Below are 20,833 nucleotides of genomic sequence, written 5' to 3' on the forward strand. Positions count from 1 at the left end.
TTTTGTATTATTTTTCTTTTCTGTGCAAATTAATACAAGAACAAAACCTGATGATGTCCAACAACTACTCAAAATCTCTTCCTCTGTGTAATTATTAGAGCATACAATAGAGTGCGAAAATAAGTTATCCCACCTCTATTCCATAGTAGGATGATACTTCTCTGACATTCAGAGGTTACAAATGGCTGCTAAAACTCCATTACCATCTTTTGTTTGGCAGGTGTAAATAACGTGAGCAACTTGCCAGAACTGAAAGAATCAATGAGCTGAAGAACCTACCAGTGGAGACTAGCACCCCAGTTCATGTGTTAGACTCCTTGGGAAATTATCTGAGAATGTCAAGCATTTGTTAAAATTGAGTATTTATTAAAGGCAAATACATATAGAAGATAAAATATTTCTTCTTAATTTTGCTTGCAGTATGAAAAGAGACTCACTTGAAACTGAAATTTATCTTGAGTAATTTCATTACGACTAAGAAAGAAAATAGAGAATTTCACTCAAAAAGCGATAGGCATCTGAATCTTACAATTTTTGCTTGAGGAAAGCTCTTCTGCTGGTATTTTAAACTTCTACTGCAGTACAGAACTTAACTAAGCACTTAAGAGTTTTGTATTAGAGATGGGGATAATAAAGAAAACTTAACTTTGAGTATGGAAACTCATCATGTCCCATCATCTTCTCATATCGCCATGTCTAAAGCAGATGCGCAGCCACCCCCATTCTGTGAATTATCAGCCAGCAAACCGAGGTAACTCAAAATCAGTGCCAATTAGCTGATTATCTTCTCCCATGAACAAATATCACAGCTCCCATTTCAATAACAAGATACATATTCATTGCAGCACACGCGCAGAGCTTTTGCTCTCCTGTTTCATAAAACCACATAAAGAACATGCAGTTGATTTATTTAGGTTTTCTAAATAAGGCTTTGGACCTCATAGTAATTACACAGAAATTATGGACATTACGTGATATCCCTCCCTAGGAGAGAAGGGCTCCTAAGTTCTATGATCACAATGAAGAAAGTAATGATGAATGTTCTGATTTTATGGAAATCTAGATAATTCATCTCAACTCAGTCTAGCAAAATAAGACGTTTGCAAACGCAGAGAAAGACCAGTGGAACTGGTATCAGCAACGGACAAGGCTTAGAGCTAATCTAGCCAGCCACATGGGCTAAAGTGAAGCCTGGTCTTCAGTACCTTCTCCCAGATGTAGATTGGTTCTTCCAGCTCAACATTTACAACACATAATAGTTCTTACTCCATTACAGTAGGATCACTTTTTGTGCATTCTCTGTAAGCAAGGTGGGGCAAAATCATCGACAGTGTGACAGCCAGCTGGAAGGCTGCTTTTCCCCCCCCAGTGCCTGCAGAACTCACTACCACATGCTGCAGAACTCCATTGGTGATGGACCTCAAGTACTTCAGTCATTTGACCAAATAATGTGGGAGGGCAATCTGAATTGGAGAGGGATTGCTTTCTGCTGTTTGCAAAGGAATTAGGTTTTGTTCTGTTTTGAGAGGCAGACAGAACACAGTGGGAGGTAAGGAGTGAGGATAATTGGCTGAGCAAAATCACTTACTAACTGAGAGAGTGAAATAAACATACATAATGTGGAAAGCTACTGTACTGGAACTGAGGGGCCATACGGGAAACTGCCACCACAGGTGTGCTGTGTAGTAACATGACAAGATCTTACATTATTCATTACATTATTCACATACACAAACCTGCAAGCACAAATACAAGTTGGGCAGAGAATGGCTTGAGAACAGCCCTGAGGAGAAGGATTTGGGGGTGTCAGTTGATGAAAGACTCAACATAAACCAGCACTGTGTGCTTGCAGTCCAGAAGGCCAACCGTATCCTGGATTGCATCAGGAGAAGCATGGCCAGCAGGTCAAGAGAGGTAATTTTGACCCTCTGCTCCTGTTAGACCCCACCTGAAGTACTGCATCCAGTTCTGGGGCCCCCAACACAAGAAGGACACTGAGATGTTGGAGCGGGTCCAGAGGAGGGCCACAAAGACAATCAGAGTGCTAGAGCACCTCCCCTGCAGGGATAGGCTGAGAGAGCTCGGGCTCTTCAGCCTGGAGAAGGGAAGGCTGAGAGGGGACCATACAGTAGCCTTCCAATACCTGAATGGGGCCTACAGGAAACCAGGGAGGGACTTTTTATGAGGGCAGGTAGCAGTAGGGCAAGGGGAAATGGCTTTAAACTGGAAGAGGGTAGATTTAGACTAGATATTAGGAAGAAATCCATTACTGTGAGGGTGGTGAGACACTGGAACAGGTTGCCCAGTGAGGCTTTGGATGCCCCCTCCTTGGAGGCATTCAAGGCCTAGTATCCAACCTGAATCTCCCCTGACTTTACTGGAGGCCATTCCCTCTCATCCTACCACTGTTACTCGAGAGAAGAGGACTCCCACCTCACCACAACCTCCTGTCAGGCAGTTGTAGAGAGCCATGAGGCCCTTCCTGAGACTCCTCCAGACTGAATCATCTCAGCTCCCTCAGCCACTCACCATCACACTTGTGCTCCAGATTGCTCACAGCTCCATGCCCTTCTCGGAACACACACTCCAGGGCCTCTATATCCCTCTCGTAGTGAGGGAAACAACACTGAGCACAGCCTTACCAGAGCTGAGCATAGAGGGACAGTCACCTCCCTGCTCCTGCTGGCTGTGCTATTGCTGATACAAGCCAGGATGCTGTTGACCTTCTTGGCCACCTGGGCACACTGCTGGCTCTTGCATGGACATGTGTTTTATACACAGATACCACAAGTTTCTTCCTGAGAATGCTCATATACTCCAAAACACACTACCCTGCACCTGCCCAAGGAAGTATATGAAAACAGTCAAGTCATTCCACCAGAGGGCAGATCCACTAAGAAACTTCAGACAGCTATTTGGAAATGCTTATTGCTATGTACACAATGAGCATTGTCATAATTGCATTTGAGGCCACGTGCGGATGAATATATTCTCAAGGATATAACACTGAGAAGTACACCATATGGCAAAAATCAGAAGACCCATGGGTTATTCCCAAATACACAGACAGCCTTTGGGCACAGGTAACCAAATACACATAGAGAAAAACCAGTCAGAAAGCAGAAGGAAAACCACAAAGTGGCAACATCTAGCCTAGAGGAAGAAAAAAGATAAAGAACAACTCGCTATAAAATGGAAGTTTTATTGTATTACTGAATTAAATTCCTTTTCTCTGGCAGCTCCAGAAATCTAAATGAAACAAAAAGAGAAACAAAAAGAACGACCTAAGGAAAAACGCTATTCATTTATTCAGGGCATCTGTAGGATTTTCTAATTTAGTTGAGTTTTTTTGTCGCCTCTTTGGAAGACATCTCCTCCTGGTTATCATCAAACTAATAGAGGAAGAAGACATGCCGAGGAAGAACTGCATTACTGCAATACGAACAGATGTGTAAGCTACATGACAGATGCTATCCAATAACAAGCATTTTTTTAATAATTAGACCCTCAGCTCTCTTACTTTCTGAAATATATGAGAAACAATCCTTTGGAAAACAGTCAACTTCATTGGATGTGTTTGTGTGGGGTACAGAATGGATGCATTACCAAGGGAAAAAAACGTAGCCCAAGTTGGATTTATCACTTACGTGATAATTCATTTCCCAAACGGCACTGCTGTAGTACATCTAAGAATATTAGGCAGTAAATAGACAAGTGATTGCTCTATGAATATGCTGTTTTGCTGACACAGACAAGCAATGCCATCCACTCCTTAAACTCCTGAGATGGACAATTTGAATTTCCTTGTGGAGCATCCTGTATGTCTCAATTGCCTGTAGAGGTGTCCTAGATTAACTAGCATAGACTACTTCTGCACAGCTAATATTGCTTCTATCATCTCTCCTTACATGCCTGCAAGTTTCACTGCTTGTCACAAATGCAATATTTTCATGACTAAGGGCAATTCTTAAGACATGTCCCTATTTTTTAAGAGCATTATCTTTGAAAGTAAGATATCCCTACTCTTAATAAGTAAAACCTTTCCATCTTAAACATTAATACTCCTACTTTGAGCAAGTAATTTACATATTGCAATATCCTTCTTTTATAAAAGTAGCTGGAATGAAGATTTTTCAAAATGAAATGGAAATCTAGCATATTTTAAGGCTGATCTACATCCAGTACTTATTTATCCTTCAACATTTTAACATTTTACTTACATAATAATAACACAAAATTCTCATGTATTCAAGGAAAATAAATAGCAACTAAACAGTTTCATTTCAATAAAAAGTGAACTGAAAAATCAACTCCTTCATCTTTGCCTCCACATACAGATGGAGGTATACTCGTCTTCTTAATTACCTTCCATCCTACTCTTCTCAGCAACACAGATTTTTCATTAACTAATATAAAAAAAAAGTGCAAGTCCAAACAGTTATATATTATACATGCTGCTAAAGTGGATACATGTAGGTAAATACATGAAAGTGTCCTATATACAGTCACTACTTAAAGTTAGCTAGACATACACACTATTTTAAGTTATATAATAACCAGGGGCAGCAACAGGTGGTGTTCTCATTTTATTAAAGATACCAGATAGACATTGTGCATGACTTCATTTGCACTAGATATTCTTCAGTATCCTGAGCCCATTGCAGTCAATGGCAGAATTATAGACTGTATAATCTTCAAATGGTAAATAGCACAGTCATTTGATGTTTTTCCTTTAACATCACAAGAAACTATTAAAAAAACATAAATACAAATCTGCAAGTATAGCAGAAAGGGAAATAACTGCTCATCATTTTTTAAACTGTAGACTGAAGCAGTTAGATTTATTAGAGTATGTGTTTTCTGAAAACAAAGCCAGCTGACAATGGTGCATTTGTATTTTGGTAAAACTTGGGCATAACATAGGTAATTTGCCTGCATGATGACAGGGAAGATGTTCAGTGTTTGTAGAAAGCATTCCAAATAGAGCATCAAGGGATTCACAAAGGGAATGTTTCTACAAGAAGACTCTGTCCTCCTCCATTTTTCCTCCCACCTCTTTCCCCCATTTCCAAGAAACAACTACATCCTTTTGAAGAAAGGGTTTTGGCACTGATCCATTTTAACTTGAAACAGCCTCAGATAAGTCATCATGAACAGTGACAGTCCTGATCACTGTTGGATATATATATTGTTAGGAAGGAATAGAGGGCATACAGCTTTGATAAGGACATAGATCTGGACAGCACAATAATCAGATCAGACTGCAACTATTTTGTTAATTACCTGTATTGCTGTACTGTTTGCACCCTGTTTGATGCTGTTTAATGTGTTTAAAATTGCACCAAGACCCTTTAAGAGAAAGTTATATTTGGTTTATCCAGAAACTTAAACTCTTTGGAACAATTCCTTTCACTGAAATCTGTATGGTATAATTTACAAAATAATACCGCAGGCTCTTGCTTACCACTTATTTTCTTAAGAACAACATTTTTTTTTCCTTATTCTGCTATGATTAGAGAGAGTTTACCTGAAAGAATTGTGACCTCCTTGAGAGAAAGAATTGAGATTTAAAGATCTGGAACTATACTGGTTGGAATTAAGTTCTTCCTCCTCTCTAAATGAAAATACTGATCTAAAATATTGTTCAAACCACTAGCCAGTGTCTGCCCATCAGTCTTTCTCTACTCATTTTCCTGGTACAAGTCAAGCTTATTTCTGCTAGACCATGCATAATATCATCTTCAGAAATAAATTGGAAAGTTAATAGGAATGTGCAGATGTTAAACTGCACGTAGCAACTAGGAAATAAAATGGATAAGTATTGTCAGTTTTCACCATATTCTTAGAAAAATTGAGTTCTTGGCAATGTGCAATTCAGTCATGATAATGCCATTTCAAAAGCATTTGAAACCTCCCAAGTTAAAAAAAATAAAAAATAAAAAGCATTACACATTCACAAAGAACGTACTGCTCCATTTTCATCAGTCAAAATGATGGGAGGAGAATGGTATGAGCTCTAAATATGGCTCATTACATTTTTCTTTTCATTGTGCTTTGAAGTTATCTGTTACAGCGCTTACCACCTTATGAGAAATTAAGAACATGTACATTCATCATGCTTGGAGCTTGAAATCAAGACGGAATAAATACTATACCACAATGAAAGCAGCAAGCTGCTAGAACATAAAATTCCAATTCAGGCATTCATGTTTCTTTCATAGAAGAGTTGAGGTTCTGTTATTTTGATCCAAGGAACTCCGGCAGAAAAGAGACTTTTCAATTATCTTTCATACTACAATCAAATTCATCAGTACTGGAATATCTAGCACTGGCTACATGAAGAGTCACTAGAGAACCTGTTCTAATTAATGAAGATAAAAGAGATTACCAGCATTAAGTTAGTCCTCACTAGCACATCAGTGAGTTGAGTTCCCCAGACCTGAATTCATCTCCCACACAATCCAAGCTTCAGATAGCACCAGTCTGCTAGAAGTGGTTCTACCCCTGTTGCCACACCAGGGGCTGTGGTCACTGTGCTGCCATTTAGCACCTTGAATCCATCTACTTGAGGCATTTGACAATAGATCAAAGAACAGAATAGATCTGCAGAACAGAAATTCATCTTGTCTGCATAGATAGAAATAACAAGCGACCCAACAAATTTCTCAGTCTTTATTTTCTTCATTATTTACTCCAAACAGTCTAAGGGTTGACTCTTTAGATTGCTCTAGTAATTCAATGTGTCCGCTGCACTCTATTGAAAAGAATTATGGTGCAGGGAAAGGCAATAGCAGATAACCAGTTCTAAACTACCCAAAAAAGGGTGATAGCCACAATCCAGTTAAAGAAAGGTTTGCTTACCCATTCCAAGGATCACGGCTCATCAAATACTCCAGAAGGAAGGATCGGAAGGCAGAGAACCTTCCCTTGTGGCAGCCAGCCCTTAAATGAGGCTTAGAGAGAGGTGGGACCAGGTTCCATCCCTTCCAGTGGCACAGATGAATTGCTTCCACCTGTGCTCCCAGGGCTGGCTGTGTCCCTTCAACAGGTGCTCTATCATTGGTTCAGGCCATGACTTAGCAATTCCCGTACATACAGTACTTACAAGAAAAGTTTTCCCCTCATATTATAACAGGTCTGACAGAATGACTTAGTAATTATCCACTGATTCTTCCTCATTGTTTCATTACTTTGTTTCCTGTGTGCTCTCTTTCCATCAGCTGTCTCCAACTTTGGTAGGCAATACTTTGCTAAATGATTTAGTCATGTATGTCATGGTAGTCCAAAGCAAGCACATTGCAAAATTGAAATCCCGTCATTCATAGAATCATTAAGATTGGAAAAGATCACTAAAATCATGAAATCCAACTATCAACCCATCCCCACCATGCCCTCTAACCATGCCCCTCAGTGCTACATCCACGCATTTCTTGAGAACCTCCATGAAGGTTCTTAATTCAGTCCCTGCAGCCATTTGTACCTTTCCTTTCTTAAAAATCTAAGTCAAGTCTCCCCCTTTTGATTTTTTTTTTAAGTGGAACTCCATATCTTTACTATTAACGTCAGACACTTTTCTGTATTTAAAAATATTTTGTGACATTTCTTTGTAGACAAAATCAGAATATTATAGGATCATCACACAACCCAAAGCTCCCTGTTTTAAGCAGGAGAAGCAGGTCTGGCTCATTCTTTTATATATGCTACATAAAGCTCTATCCTAGAGGCTAAATTAGGAGTTCCTAAAATTGCTATATTATTGATGGCAGAATAATAAATTAGAGTCATTTACATAACTCATGTAACATGGTTCTATCTTGTAAATTGTGTGTCACTGAAATGCATAGCTCTGAAGCCGCAGCTATGAAGCCCATTGGTTACGACCGTGAATCTTGGCTCCCCTGACACCAAGGATGCTGTTACTTTGCTTGAATTGCCTTTTAATTGGTGGTAATGTTCAAGTATGCATAATGCTCAAATTTCAGCACAAAAGAATATTATCATATATTTGCCACCACTGAAGTTTTCATTAAGGGTTGTGTAATATGTCTATTCTTGTTTTCAACCTCATAATATTTTAATAGGCTCCTCTGCTGCTGAAAGAGGTGCAGTCCCCCCAGACACAAGATAATAATGTGCACAGCCATCTGGAACGTCGCTTAAGGAATGGCCTCAAGTTGCACCCAGGGTGATTCCAGTTGGATATTAGGAACAATTTCTTCTCAGAAGGAGTGGTGAGGCACTACCACAGGCTGCCCAGGGAGGTGGTGGAATCACCATCCCTAGAGATGTTCAAGAGCCGTGGAGATGTGGCACAGTGGGACATGGTCAGTGGGCATGGTGGAGGTGGGTTGACAGCTGGACTTGATCTTAGTGGTCTGTTCCAACCTTTATGATTCTGGCACGCAAAAGAGATCTAGCAAAGGGACAATACCACGAGCAAAGAATAGGGCTGGTAAGTCATGTTAGATAGTTAATGCCATCTTTCTGAACTACTTGAGACAAGTAGCTGACAGCAGAATCAGTGAGATAAGAGTATACCGTCCCTGAATTAGAATAAAGGAAGCCACATGTGGGGACTTATTTTTGTGCCATACTAAGGAAGCTGAAGGCTTGAAGCAATTGCCCTAGCCTGGAATGAACTACACGCCCTCTCTCCTGGTAGCCAGAGATCTCTGTTCTCTAGCACACCTCTGAATAAAAGACTTGGGCTAGTCTTTGCCTTCTCAGTAAATCAGGAGCAAGAATGCCTGAAGTACTACACACACCAAGGCTGAACACTCAAGAAGGTCCAGGCCAAGAGTGCCTCCAACATCCGCAAGGCTGCACCCCAGGGAGACATGGGGCTTATGATTGCAGACCCAAGAAAAATACAAAAAGAAATAAAAAAAATTCAGCAGTTACTTCCACCTCCCTGACTACTAAAGGTTACACTGTTAACACATCCCAGTAAGATTTCTGTTTTCTCTTCTGGTATGCGCCTTTATTCTTCTTAAGGAGAACTGTGGTCGATAGAATATTTGTCATCACAAGAAAGGATTTACTGAAATAAATATCAATTCCTGAGTCTCTGTACAGCTTGCCTGCTTAACACAGCTAATACAGAACTTTGGAACACACTGACTAAATTTGCATTCGTCAGAATGCAAATATATATGATTACGTTTATTGTATTATGTTGCTAATCAGTGCATTGATGATGGCTGCATGCATATTATAATAAGCTCCAATTCATTATGTACGTGCATGAACTGTATTAAGTCAATACACTGCCTAATTGTGTAGGCAGAAACTAATCTTCCCTGTTATTACACATGTTGCAGTGGTTCTCTATGACAGAAATAGCTCTTACTTTGAAACTTTCTGTAGTACGATAGCTTGACAAAGCACTACAATCCCATTAAAGACAGCAATGCACTGGGATTAATTTTCTAAACTAATATTTTCCCTTTAATTAGAAAAACATTGTATTGACATTTAAATACATTATTCCATCTGAATATCAGAACACTGCTCTAGTTATTCATTTTCTCCTGCATCTGTCAAATCTGTACTCTTAGCAAACATCAATTCATTTTCAACAAAACACCAACTGCTGCAATTAGTGTCCAAAAGATAAGGATATTCTATTCCTCAGGAGAAGCTGAGGCATACTATGGTAATTTGTTTGTCTATCTCTACATAGGAACGCTTGCCTTTAATTAAGTAGATAAGACAAGTTTTAATGAACTCTTCCTAAAATACAAAAGTTGTGATTTAGTTTTAATAAGAGAAAAAATGATGATCCGTGCAACTTCAACAGTGTTATTTAGTTCAAATGCTGCAGCAACTTTTCAGTTTAGGTGACCATCATAACGTGATCTGCTTCTTTACCTGAAACTTGAGAGGAATTTAATCCCTGTATGGAAAGGGAGTCTAAGCTCCATATGTCAACTATGCCTCAAGCCTGAGATAATGGATGCACATAAATAAAGTGTTGGCATTTGGAGTTAGGTAGAATACAACCCTCAGAAGAGTCCATCAACTCTTGGATTAGCCCACTTGTCTAAGGCACGTTCTGATATTCTGGGCTTTACCACTGTCTCCAGACAAATCTGCAAACCAAGTAAAGCATCACATGAGGAGATGACGTTCTATCAAACTAGTGATAGGGAAAAAGACCATTTCCCTGAAAGGGTCTGAACAAAAATGCAGTTTGTTTGTGCTGTAGTATCATGAGAGAAAGAAGCTTCACCTTTGAGACAAACAAAGGTTTATATCTTTTGGCAGGTGCGATCGCTTTGGAAGTGGAAGGCAGTAAGACAGCAGCAGTGCCTCAGAGATGCCAGTTCTCTCCCACGCCTCATAAATAACACAGTGTATTACTCAGTCTACAAGTGGCTCACCCTTTCAGGATGATTTTACCGGCAGGACTGCTCTTAAAGCTGTTTGGCGTGGTGCTCTGAATCGTTCAGGGCCGCAAGGTGCTTTCTGCCTTGCTGAATCCAGTGCTCCTACACAGACTACCATAGAGCTTTACACTGACATTTTTAAACACAAAGCCTGGCAGTTATTGACCTTTTTTAACATCTGATTCCTGAGTGAAGAAAGTAACCAGATGTGGCATACGGTTCATTCTCTTTCAGTATGCCACAGGGGACTAATAGAGACCACCTTATGGGACATTCTGACCATATTCCCTAATAATTAATTATTTAAAGCCAAAAAAAAAAAGAGAGAGAGAGAAAGAGATAACAGTCTGTCCAGAAAAGCTGTGGGTGCCCCATTCCTGGAGGCGGCCAAGGCCAGGTTGGATGGGATCCAGAGCAGCCTGAGCCGGTGAGGGTCAACACTGCCCATAGCAAGGCAGCAGAGCTCGTTGACCTTTAATGGCATCCATTGGCTTGCAACCCAAGCCATTCTATGAAATAAAAAGGAAAAAGCCAATATTGTATTTATTTGTGCCTAGATGTTTGCTTTCACAGCTAGCTTGCACATTAAACTACAATATGTTTCAACTTAATAAAAAGAATTATTTTTCCACGAAAGATGTTTATGTTAAAAAAAAAAACAACCTTAAAGTACCTTCATTTGCATGTTCATTTAATAATTTATATTAAGTCTACTCATTAGGTTTAGGAAAAAAACTTTTTGGAGACTAGCATGGTGTAAATTTCAGCAAAACTGGTACTTATACATTTGTACTTCTTTATTACATTTGGCTTTTTTTCAACCTTCTTTAGTATGGTAAAAGAAAATACATCAAAGGGTGGTGACGCACTGGGACAGGCTGCCCAAGGAGGTTGTGGATGCCCTGTCCCTGGAGGCATTCAAGGACAGGCTGGATGTGGCTCTGGGCAGCCTGGTCTAGTGGCTGGCAACCCTGCACTCAGCAGGGGGGTTGAAACTCAATGATCTTTGAGGTCCTTTTCAACCCAAGCCATTCTATGGTTCTATGATAAACACCAGAGAAGTTGCACTTACCAGTCAAAATCTATCATCTCTAAATAAAGAGCTAAAAATGAAGACGCTTTCTGCTGTGGAATATATTTCCTCTTTTCTCCAGCAAGTTTGAATACAGCTTACAAAAAAAAAAAAAAAAAAAAAAATCATAGAATTCTAATTCAGGGATAACTTCTGCCAGCTGGACTCAAAAGTATTTTTGCTGTATTCAAAATGCAGCAAACTGCTGACACATTTTCTGCTTTCCTGTTTTGATTTGGTTAAGGTAAAGAACTAAATAATTTAGTTCCATCTATTAAACATCAAACTCCTCTTTGAGCACTATAGCAATAGAAAAATTTAAATCCTTCAAATTTACTCAAGTGTTCAGTTATACCCAAAGTACAATAGCTTAGTTAAGTCGGTACACAACTTTTATCTTACACTTGCACTTTATAATGGGTTTCATAAGTTCCCTAGTAAAATTGAGACAGTCCACAGAAACCTTGAATTTTATCTGCATCTGCAGAAATTAAAGGAAACCAAAAGTAATTTACGTTATAATTTGTTTGGAATTCAGCAGGATGTTTGAGTAAGCAAGAATAACAAGGATATAGAGGAATTTTTTTCCTCTATATTTTATAGATTGTCTGAACTCACACTATATGTTACCACCATGACTGCTATGAGCCCATTTTTTAAAAGAATATAATATATTCCTTTCTTATTTTTTAATTGAATTAGATCATTTTAGCTTTGAAGATTCAAACAGAAGTTCTAATTTGCTGTTAATAATTGGATCTGTCTGATGAGTTAGATAGAGTCCAGGGTGAACCTCAAAACTACACCTGATACCTCATTAGTCCAAAAAACTTTAGAGGTTCTCACATGGACTGCTATTTAATAGAAGACCCTATAGGCACATTGTCTCCTAACAGACTGACACATTTCTGCATTGTTGGAAGGGACTTGGGGATAGAGAGCTCTCTCCCCTCCTTCTACCAAGGACCAGGAACACTGGGCAGAAGGACAACACCTGGGCCCCCACATCTACGTGCATTCATGCAGCTGAGACTGAGACGGATTCCCAGAAATACATACTTCTCCTGGTACCATGAACAGTGAGCCAAAAAATGTTTCTCATTCCCAGGAATCCCCCCTGAATAGGTATGGAATACCTCACCAAGACTTGTATTTCCATTGGAAAATGACATCGTTTTGAGAGCACTTACATGATCAATGTATGTATTCAAACTTGAACCTTTATTTCTGTAAAGGGAGGGGAAGAAGCCTTTGTTGCTTTTTCTATGAAAGAGAATGGTGACAGCTGGGGCCCTCATGCCCGCATGTCAGCCCTGTTCAGCAGTCATCATGCCCAGCTGCTGGCAGTGGAGTCATGTACACCACACAGCTGGGCTCATGTCCCACCCAAATCTCCAGCTCACTGCTTCTAAAAGAAGAGAGCCCATGCACTCATCACCATGATGCTCAGTGCTCATCGGGTCAAGAGGTAAGTCAGTGCTACTGATTAACTTTCTTGGAAGAGCTCAAGGTCTGTTGCATGATCAGATCCAGCTGACAGTTTATTCACACTTCCAAATCTCTCCCACCCAGACTCCTTGTTGTAAGCTCTGAAGATATTGAAGTAACCACTGCATAAAAAAAAACAAAAGGATACATAATCAAACAAGCAGGGAAATTAGAATAGGTAATTTTCTCAGTGTAGAGTGATCCCCAGTGGAGTTTCACACTATCCTTTATTGAGACTTCTGGTGTTTAATGACTGCATTGCCATAGAAATGGATTGAATGGCAAGGTGGGAAAATTTGTTGATGGTAAAAAGCTACTCAGAGTAGAAAAGATGAGAATGGACTGCTAAGAATTCTAGAATGACCTTATGACACTGAGCAGCTTTATATCAAGAAGCAGATAAAATTCAATGTGGAATAATACGGAACAGATAGTAGAAAAGCTATCCTAACTTCAGAAATAAAGCAATGGGTTTTCGGTTGACCTTTAGCAAGAAGACAATCCTGGGATTATCAACAGCAGCAGTCAAAGAGAAAAATCAGATCTTAGGAGTTATAAGGAAAGAAAAAAAACAAAAACACACACGGGACTTTGGATAATATGGTTTGGTTCTCCCATTGCAAAAAAGATTGAGCAGCTCTTGAAAAGTTTCAGAGGAAAGCAACATGAATGATCATGGATTAGGAGCAACTTGTGTCCGAAGAATGGCCTTAAGTAGTGCCAGGGGAGGTGCAGGTTGGATATTATGAACAATTTCTTCTCAGAAAGAGCGGTGATACATTGGCACAGGCTGCCCAGGGAGGTGGTGGAGTCACTATTCCTGGAGGTGTTCAAGAACCGTGGAGGTGTGGCACTGAGGGATGTGGTTTGTGGGCACTGTGGGTTGGAGCTGGACCTTGAGATCTTGGAGGTCCTCTCCAACCTTAACGATTAATATGTTTCAAGGGCACGAGATACACTGTCAATATATTTAGAAATGTCCTAACAAAAAAAAAAAAAAGAGCCTTAACCTGCATCTTCAGCTAGTTTATACTATAAACTGTCCACATACCTGAGCTACAAATGTCACCCACAAGCTCAACAAAATTCTAGGAGTACTCACTTTTTCAACCAATATGTTTCATCAGCCATTTCTGTGCTTACTCTTCTAATCCCTCTTCCAAACCACGTAACAATGAGGTGCCCTGTGCAGTCCATAAGAAGCAGAGAGACCATCTGCTCTATTTCTGCCATTCTTCTAGCATTTGAGAAGCTTTAGGAAATTTTATTGCAAATTAGATACATAAGGATTGCTTCCCTCACCAGAGAAATGTCTGTGAATAAGCATTTCTATTGGACCAGGGGGCAAAAGCCTTTCAGCAAAGCACAGCACAACCGTTTAGGAGAAAAAAATGAGGAATATATTTTCAAACAGAAGACAGAGAGGAATTTCTAAGCAGGCAGAATGTAATTATCTGACTGAAATTAAGCCGTGACATTGCAGCTTTCACCTCTACTCTTGAAAAAAAAATGTGCCATGGGATCAGTTAAAGGGCTACAAGTGGTCAGGACCTCCGTTTTATATCTCATTCAGAAGCACAGTGGGAAGGGATGCCAGCTCAGCATTTATAAACCCCATTTGTTTTACACACAGGTTGGGAAGATCTTTAAGCTTTTATTTTTTATTGCTTTGTTCTTAATAGTCAGAGAGAAAGAAGGTTCCCATAAAAAAGGACTGCAGCTAGAAAATAGATAAGCAATCTCTCTGCAATATAAAAATAACACTGACAGGGAGAATGCAAAGATTCTGAAATATCCGTGTGCTGATACTGCATTAAAAATACTTGAGGAATAGAAACCACCTTCAATCTGAGTATTATGAGATGTCTGCTTATATTTTATGCAAACATATCCAGAATAGAAATAGGATTTTCACCAACGTAAAATAAAACTTGATTAAGCCATAAGATCGAGTTGCAGGAAGGGACACAGTAGCAGCTGTGGCTAAAAGAAGCTTTGTCAAGGGCTTCATTAGGCAATCCCTATACTAACTATTACAATGAAACCATTACATTATGGTTATCACTAGTTCAGCTCTAAAAATCCGCTATATCCAACAGAAACACCTAGAAAAATTTTAAGAAGTATCCTCAGGACTTCATTCTGTTGAGCTCTTTTATAAAAATAAGTGTTTTTGTCCAATACGCACAATATATTATTGACAAACAAGGATCTAGCAGGAAAAGTATTATTCTTGTCTGCTCTATTTCAAGAATACTATAAAAACCCGTAAGTAAGCATGTTCTTGTTTGATCAGTAGTCAAAAAGCAGATCAAAGCTCTCGCCCGTCTTCATCGCTTTGAGGACATTTGGTATGGTAAGTTTGCTGGTGAAAGTATGAATTTGGATTTCGTCCTGTTTTTAAAAGTTCAAACAAAGTATGATCATAGCAGCCTTCCAGACTTGCTGACAAGGCAGAATCAGGAAGTGATACACAGCAGTGGGCTCCATTAATCTTCCACATTACTCCATGCTTTATCCTTTGCTTCTGCTTCACTAATCCTTCTATTCCCAGAGGTGATGACTCAGCAGGGTTTGCTTTCTTTTTAAAAAACTGCTCCCCGTGACTAACCAAGCATCAGACTTTTATTCCGATCTCCATACACTGCGCACAGGAAATTTCATCCCAGTCTCAGCAGAAATAGCTACATGAACATTATAAATACACTGACATCAGCACTGCAGCTTGGACCAGAAGTGCATGTGGAAGCAAGTATCTCAGATTTACCCTCTTCCTTGACTGTGATTTTGTCCACAACTCAGTTTCAAAGCATGCAGATTGGATTTCTTTTGGATGAAAGTGAATTGGAAAGTGCACTCCATACGTATCTAGCATGCCCCAGTGCCTCATGAGCATCCCGTGAGTAGGACTAGAACAGGGCAAAATGAAAACCATTTGCACCTTTTGCTGCTAATCAGCTCCTTTTGATCCTGCCTACTGGCTGATACATGCACAGATGACATGAACCTGAGCTAAGGGGAGCACTGAAGTGGTCTGCAGCCCATCTTATGGTTTTTCCTCAGCATGTCCCAGCCCTTGCGAGAGGGTGCTTTTACTGTGCTTTAACGCTCAATATTATAGAATCATTAAGGTTTGAAAAAACTACTAAGATCATCCAGTCCAACCCCAACCAATCCCCCTGTGCCCAACAACCATGTCCCCCAGTGCCACATCTCCACAGTCATGAAACGCCTCCAGGGATGGTGACTCCACCACCTCCCTGGGCAGCCTGTGCCAACACATCATAGAATCACCAAGTTTGGGAAAGACCTTCAAGATCATCCAGCCCAACCATCCACCTATCACCAATAGTTCTCACTAGACCACGTCCCTCAACACAACATCTAAGCGTTCCTTGAACACCTCCAGGGTCGGTGACTCCACCACCTCCACTACTCTTCCAGAGACATTTTTCCTAATACAAAAGCTGAAAAAAAACCACAATTTCCTCTCTGAATAACCAACATTCAGCCCTTATGTATCATGAACAGTATTTCACTCTTCAATAGTTCAAGACACTTCTTTAAGGAGCTCCTCCTTCATTTCCTCCTGTAACTCTAGTAGAGGTCACATTTATTGTCTGATATTGTAACAAAAATCACCTGTAATTAGTTTAAGTTCTCAAAATGGTATTCATTTCAGTTTCTTTTCAGCCTGTACTCTTCTTCCTACTTCACAGGATGTTCACAAGATGAAAAATGTTAACAAAATACAATCATATGCTTGTAAAGGAAACACTTTGGAACAAGAATGGGACAATTGCACAGTGACTCTTTGCTATGAAACTACACTCCTGCTGAGAACCAGAATGTGTATTGGTGCATATACAAGTGTATGTATTTAAAAGACAGTAACTTTTCCAAAGAGGTAACATTTCCTCCAGAACACCCTTTAGCATTATTTTTAATAGCTAACTACCTTGGAAAATGTCATAAATTAGACTATATCAAATTGATCCGCAAAAAGATTTTATTAATTTGAGTAAGCAAAAACACAAGCAAAACGCAGCGCTGGGCAGCCAAGGAGTCACAGCTCCGCAAAATGGCGCACGCTCTCTGTCCACGATTCCCAGCTTTTATAGTCTCAGGTTGGCGAGGATTCTAGTATTTTCGTTCACCTTCTGTGGCTGCGCCTCCCTGTTGCTAGGTGTCGTCACAACCTTCCTCGTCCTGGGATTTGCTTGATCCGAGGTGGGGAGGCAAAGCAACGAAGCAGGGGGTTTGCGCTTTCGCAAGAGTTGTTACCAGATTAGGACCCTTACCCACAGCCTGCAACCCCAACTGCCAGACCAGCAGAACTTCCCTTTCAATGAACAAACAATTATAACTTTATTACAGAAAAAAATGTTTTTCAGTGTTTACGCTTATGTTTTTCCTTTTCCAGCAAGGGATAGGTTAGAATTGTTTCCAGTGAGACTGTGAATCTAAAGGAAGGTTGCTCAAACAAAAAATTAAAATGGATCAATTAGATCTACCTCTTTTATGCAAGCAAATAGAATTACCGGATGTCCCCTTATTCTCACTCTTTCCAAAATGATTTTGGCTATGCTGCCAACAAGGACTAGTCCTCACCTCTCTTCACATTACAACTGCACCAATCTATTCTATGTATACTACACAACTGTGGTCTAGTATAATTAGAATTATAGCATTCACAGCAGGAGATCTGTAGTCACGGCACTAATGTCCAAGCTCTGATTTTTTCAGTAGTAGGGCAAAAGCATCTCTATTTTAAGTTTTCTGAGAACCCAGTTTGTACTGGAATAAGAGAATTTGAGGCACGCAGATTTGAAAACTGGAATCAGGAAATGATATTGTACTGTCTTAAGAAGACACGTCCTCAGATCTAACTGATGCATTGCAATCATCTACTATGAGAGAAGAAGAGATTTTTATATTTTATATTTTATTATTGAACAAAGAAAGGCAAAGATTACTGAAACCCTCATCAGTATATAAAGTTGAAGCAAATTCTTAAAAGCGAAGTATTACTCTCCGTATCAATAGTAGAAAAGCCACCCATCCCAAATATCAGTTCCAGGAGAACTGGAGCTGCCTGGCTCATCGGTATGATCTTCTCAAGCACGCTCCATCCTTGTCCAACTTCTCTTCTAGATCTACCAGTGTTGTCCCATTTTGGCAGCTGCTCCAGCTTTGCCAACCAGTTAAGAAACTTGGAAGCCTTTCAGAAAGGAAGATGCTTGGATCACACACCTGATGTACGTTGCACATATTTCATTGTCAGACTCTTCCATCTTTCGAGATGCTGAAGCTCTCTTAATAACAACACTTGGACAGTTTAATTCATCTCAAGATAATTACATCTCAGGACAAAGTGCATTGCCTTCCATTTGCCTCACAAAATTCCACTTTATGTTGATGCCTGGCTACTCTCTCCACTACATTCAGTAGTGCTATTTCTGCCCTTTAAATGTACTAACTACTTTCTTCTGCAATTACAATATACTAGCTTAAAGGTTTTATCATTATTTCTGATAGATTAACATGCTGTTTTAAGAGCACTTCAGAGCCCTTTTACTTCTAATCTCCATTAATCAGGCCAAAGTTTCCACGTAAATTTAATATTTGTATTCCTGGTAAAAGCGTAGGTATTTATGGGCATCTGTGTTCATAAATGATACAGAAAATATGGGTAAACCTGTTCTCACTGAGTGCATAATCCATCTTTCTTCTGCATGATAAGTACTAGATGCTCAATGAACCTCTAGTAGACTTCAGACTGGTTCAGTATACAAGTGGAGAAAGAATTTATAGACAAGGCAAAAAATGGTTGCATCAAGTGTCACATTACTTCAAAAACATTCCCAACAGCTTATGTGGACCTATTCCGTCCACAAAAGATGCAGTAAATACAACTCTAAAAAACTGAAATCTAGAATTGCGCTTGTTTTTTAACAAGGGAAAAAAGCCAAGAACCCAGACACAGAAAATATAATGATAAAGCCTCACAAATTAACAATCAGTTTCAGTGTATATGGAAGTAGAGTCTTGCCTAGAAAAGACACTGCAACTGAATTCTTTGTCCTCTCAGGGGAGCTTTGAACGAGTATCAAAGCACTTTCTGAACACTGTCAGCATCCCAATACAGAAACATTGGTGATAAACTGAAATAGTTCTGTGACGTGACCCACCAGAAAAGTTTTCTATTAAAAATAATATCAGAATGGTGTTAAAATGTGCTCTGGAAACTTTCAATAGAACTGGCAGTCATGCGGATCAAACATCAAGCGATAAATGATTTCCTTCTGACCTGCTCAGGTGGAACTGGAAATTAAAAAGGAAAAATAAGAAGAAAAGTAACTTTCATGTTACCTTTAGGTATTTCCTTTCTGCAAATAACTTAATTTAAATACTATTTGTCCATTTGTTCATTCCTATTTGTGCAGAGCTCCTTTGCATGCAAATGCAATGTTGATTTATGTTTCATATGCAGATGGACTTGGCTAGATTTGATATATTAAGACTATAATAGCTGTAGGAAATGGAGTTACAGACTAACAGATGCTCTGTACCTCAGAGCTGCACAATAGTGTGAGGTCATCTGGGCATTGGTACATATGTCCTCTGGGGAATCTCTCACTGTAGTCTTTTCTGTGGATGAGCGTCTTTCACTCTTACCTTTATACTGATCTTGCTTTCCCCTTGCTGCCCTCCCATCCATGAGCTTTTTTTTTTGGCTTTGCTTGTAGCTCATTTGCCTTGACTTCAAGACAGTCAAGGAACCCTGGAGGGATGATGAGACCTAAGCAGACAGAAGAGCCAGGTCTAAACCAATTGGATCCCTTCCTAGAGCTGATAAATGAGTTCAGCAGTCACTGAATATATCAGAAACCATACCTGGCCCAAGGCGGCCTTGGAGCTGAAACCAGATGGCTGCTGGAACATGACTGAAGAAACCTCCCTTCCTCTGTGCTCTCTGTGTTCTTTAGGAATCCGTAAGCCTTTGGGGTAAGAGTAGTCACCACTGGTCTACAAAGAATTATTATGTCCAGCTCTGCCTTATGTTATCAGCCTTCCACAGAGAACCACGCACAAGCCACCCAACAACCCCATTAAAATGCAACTGAACAGTCACTATAAAACTTTACATTATGCATGTCTCTCTGTTCAAAGCCATTTATAACTGTACAGGACTCCATGTATTTCAAGGCAGTAAGGAAGTCAATAATCTTCCAATGGTTACTGCTAATGACTGCTTACAAATTGAGGTGTTTATAGCACACTCTCCTTCAAAGTCTTACACCATAGAAGAAACTACAAGAGGAGTCCTCTCCAGTTTAGAAGAAGGGGCTAATTTAAAAGAGGAATTAAAATACCACTTATCGACAATATGAGAAAATAGTAAGTACCATGAGATTTAACGGCGGTATTACTGTTCTAATCCCTGGTGCTCAAAGCAATAATCCACAAGTCTGAAAATCCAAGTGCTCGACTGCAACTTTGAAAGCTCAAGTGGATTGCAAAGCACAATAGATAAAATAGATCTTTAATTAGACAATCCCTTCATAAGCAATTTCATTTACGAATACGAAGATTTGCAAAACTACCAGAAGACGTTTTCAATGCACAGCCAAGTCTAGAGGTTTTTCTTAGGAAATCTCACTAACACAAAAAGAAGAACTGTATGTATTAAAAAAAAAAGAATTAAACATTTCTGATAAACATACAAAGTCAAATATTATACACGTGGGATAGGTCAACTTTCTGTTGAGTGGTAGGAAATTCCCACTAACCTATCAGGTCTGCAACGTATGAAACACAATATACCATTAGCCATTTGAAGCTCAACAGCACGTTGTCTTTGTCATTACTCCTGCTGCAAGTA

At 39.6% G+C, this 20,833-nt stretch overlaps 1 long non-coding RNA gene across 1 annotated transcript in view; it reads right to left on the reverse strand.

Annotated features, from left to right (window-relative positions):
* Window positions 1-7,283, reverse strand: part of LOC110401429 — a 37,953-nt gene extending 30,670 nt beyond the window's left edge. The window contains exon 1 of the long non-coding RNA XR_002440377.1: window positions 6,862-7,283. This is a non-coding gene — a long non-coding RNA (uncharacterized LOC110401429). The remainder of the gene's footprint in view (window positions 1-6,861) is intronic.

The sequence above is a fragment of the Numida meleagris genome, chromosome 6 (assembly GCF_002078875.1).
Source record: "Numida meleagris isolate 19003 breed g44 Domestic line chromosome 6, NumMel1.0, whole genome shotgun sequence".
In the NCBI taxonomy this organism is placed as follows: Eukaryota; Metazoa; Chordata; class Aves; order Galliformes; family Numididae; genus Numida; species Numida meleagris.